Source organism: Tamandua tetradactyla, chromosome 3, assembly GCF_023851605.1.
Source record: "Tamandua tetradactyla isolate mTamTet1 chromosome 3, mTamTet1.pri, whole genome shotgun sequence".
NCBI lineage: Eukaryota > Metazoa > Chordata > Mammalia > Pilosa > Myrmecophagidae > Tamandua > Tamandua tetradactyla.
Genome location: NC_135329.1, coordinates 204,702,948 through 204,706,260, shown reverse-complemented (window position 1 = coordinate 204,706,260; position 3,313 = coordinate 204,702,948). Strand labels below are relative to the sequence as shown.

Genomic DNA, 3,313 nt, shown 5'->3' with positions numbered 1-3,313 from the left:
TTAGATAAAATTCAGTATTCTTTTATGATAAAAATACTTCAACAGGTTGGAATCAAAGGAAACTTCCTGAATATGATAAATGGTATATATGAAAAATCCACAGCCAGCATCATGCTCAATGACAAAGATAGGGAACTATGGATGCCCACTGTCACCGCTATCATTCAACATTTTATTAGAAGTTCTAATTAAAAGTTCTTAAGCAAGAAAAAGAAATAAAAGGCATCCAAATCAAAAAGGAAGTAGTAAAACTTTCATTATTTACAGATGACATGATCCTATATTTGGAAAATACTGAGACATCTATGACAGAACTACTTGAGCTAATAAATTCAGCAAAGTGGTGGGATACAAGAGCAATTCATAAAATTCAGTAATATTTCTATACACTGGTAATGACCTAACTGAGGAGGAAGTTAAGAAAAAAAGTCCATTCATATTAGCAACTAAAATAATCAGGTATCTAGGAATAAACTTAACCAAGGATCTAAAGGACCTCTACACAGAAAACTACAAAACTTTGCTAAAAGAAATCGAAGAAGACCTAAAAAGTTGGAAAGATATCTGTATTCATGGATAGGAAAGCTAAATGTTGTTAAGATGTTAATTCTACCCAAATTGATCTACAGAAACACAATACCAATCAAAATTCTAACAGTCTACTTAGCAGACTTGGAAAAGCTAGTTATCGAATGTATTTGGGAGGGAAAGGGGCATCAAATTGCCAAAAACATCCTAAAAAAGAAGAATGAAGTGGGAGAACTTACACTTTCTGACTTTAAAGCTTTCCACAAAGCTGCAGTGGTCAAAACAACATGGTATTAGCACAAAGATAGATATATTGACAAACGGAATTCAATTGAGAGTTCAGAAATAGAACCCCAGATGTATGGTCAACTGGTTTTTGACAAGGCCCCCTAATTCACTGAACTGAGACAGAATGGTCTCTTGAATAAATGGGGCTGGGAGAACTGGATATCCATAGCCAAAGGAATGAAAGAGGACTCCTAACTCATCCCTTATAAAATTAATTTAAAGTGAATCAAAGACCTAAATATAAGAACAAGTATGATAAAACTCCTAGAAGAAAATATAGGGAAACTCTAGGTCTTCAAGACCTAGTAATAAGAGTTAGCTTAAATTTTACACCCAAAGCATGAGCAACAAAAGAAAAATAGATAAACGTGTTTTAGTTTGCTAATGCTGCTAGAATGCAATACACCAAAAATGGACTAGCCTTTACAAAGGGGGTTTTGTTTAGTTACAGATTTACAGTTCTTTAGAGAAAAGGCAGGTAGCTTTCACCTGAGTTCCTCTGTCACATGGGAAGGCACATGGTGGCATCTGCTGGGCTTCTGGCTTCTGGGTTCAAATGGCTTTCCCTGAGGTGGTTTCTTCCTGCATCACCAAACTGCTGGGTCTGAGCCAGCTCTGAGCTGCACTGTGCTGGGCTGAGCTGCTCTCCTTAGTGCTGTGCTGAGCTGTTTCTCTCTCGTCTGACTCTTCCTTTTAAGCCTTGATATTGTGAAAACAATTCCCCTTAGCAGACCACAGATGTAATCAACCCTATATGAAATTCACATACTGATTATTTAAGTCAATAGCAACAGAACTGGGCACCATCACCAGGCCAAGTTGACACCTGAACCTAATTACTAAATACTACCAATGGGAACTCCTCAAAATCAAATGTTTCTGTTCCTCAAGGGACTTTGCCAAAAAGGTGAAGAGAAGGCCAACCCAATGGGAGAAAATATTTGAAAACCATATATCTGATAAGAGCTTGATATCCAGTATTTATAAAGAAATCCTGTATCTCAACAATGAAAGAGCAAACAACCCAATTATAAAATGGGCAAAAGATGTGAATAAACATTTTTCTGAAGAGGAAATACAAATGACTAAAAGCACATGAAAAGATACTCATCTTTATTTGTTAATAGAGAAATCCAAATCAAGACTATAATGAGATATCATCTCAGCCTATAAGAAACAAACAGGAAACTACAAATGTTCTAGAGGATGTGGAGAAATTGGAACACTTATCCACTGCTGGTGGGGATGTATAATGGTACAGCACTGTGAAGACAGTTTGGCAGTTCCTCAAAAAACTAAGTATCAAGTTGCCCTATAACCTGGCAATTCCACTACTCAGTACATAACCAGAAGGTCTGAAAGCAGTGACATGAACAAACATTTGCATACCAATGTTCATGGCAGCATTATTCACAATCATCGAAAGATGGAAAAATCCAAGTGTCCATCAGCAGACACGTGGATAAACAAAATGTGGTATATACATACGACAGAATGTACGTTCCATCAGTAAGAAGGAATGTGGTCCTGAAGCATATGACAATATGGATGAATTGAGGATATGATGCTGAGCGAAATAAGCCAGACATAAAAGAATAGATACTATCGCTTCTTGGCCTTTTGGTTAAGATCAAGTGTAGTATCTGTTCTTATCAGTTTAATATCTGATACGCCCTCTATCCGAGGACAATATAGTAAATGGATTTTTGGAATTAGGAGATGGAATAGGAGCTTGCTCTGTCCACTCCACGCATCGACCTGGTATTGCAGTACTTCCAGGAATGGTGCACCCCCTCAGGGGAACAATAAATGTATAAAAAGTTTAAAAAAAAAAAGAATAGATACTATATGATTTCACTGATATGAAATCTCTAGAAAATGTAAATTCAGACTCTTAAAATGTAGAATATAGGGGACCTAGAGACAGAAGCTAGAGGAGGGGGAGTGGCTACCTAATATGTACAGAATTGTTAACAAGGTTGAACTTAAATATATGGGAATGGGTAGAGGGGATGGTAGTTCATTAGTAGGGTTATAAGTAATAGTGGCATGCTGAAGGTGAATATGATTGAAAGAGGTAGTTTTAAGTCATTTATCTCATCAATTAGCACTACAAGTATAAATGCGTTCTTGCATAAACTACTTCAAAGGTATGACGCCTATAAAAAAGCTAATAATAGAGTGGTATACGGGAAAAAGTACCTCTTGCATGCTATGGACTACATTAGCAGGGATATCTCACTAGTACCACAATACTAGAGGTAAATGACGGGGGGGATGAGTTATGGCATGTTTTGGTTTTTCTCTTTGGTTTGGCTGCATCTATCCATTATTTTTCTCTTTTGAGCAATGAAAATGATCTAAAATTAAGAGTGATGGTGATTGTACACCTAAGGGCAGATACTGTGAGACCCTATTTTGGATAGAATATATCTCAACAAAATCTGAAGATTAAAAATAAGTAAATAAATAAATACATAAATAAACAAGCAGAAAG

General features: G+C 36.3%; 1 non-coding gene across 1 annotated transcript; it reads left to right on the top strand.

Moving 5' to 3' along the window:
• The first annotated feature begins 2,420 nt into the window (after positions 1–2,420).
• LOC143678605 (U2 spliceosomal RNA) lies at positions 2,421–2,611 on the top strand. Its single transcript, XR_013173384.1, has one exon. It is a non-coding gene; the product is annotated as a U2 spliceosomal RNA (small nuclear RNA).
• The last annotated feature ends 702 nt before the right edge of the window (positions 2,612–3,313 follow it).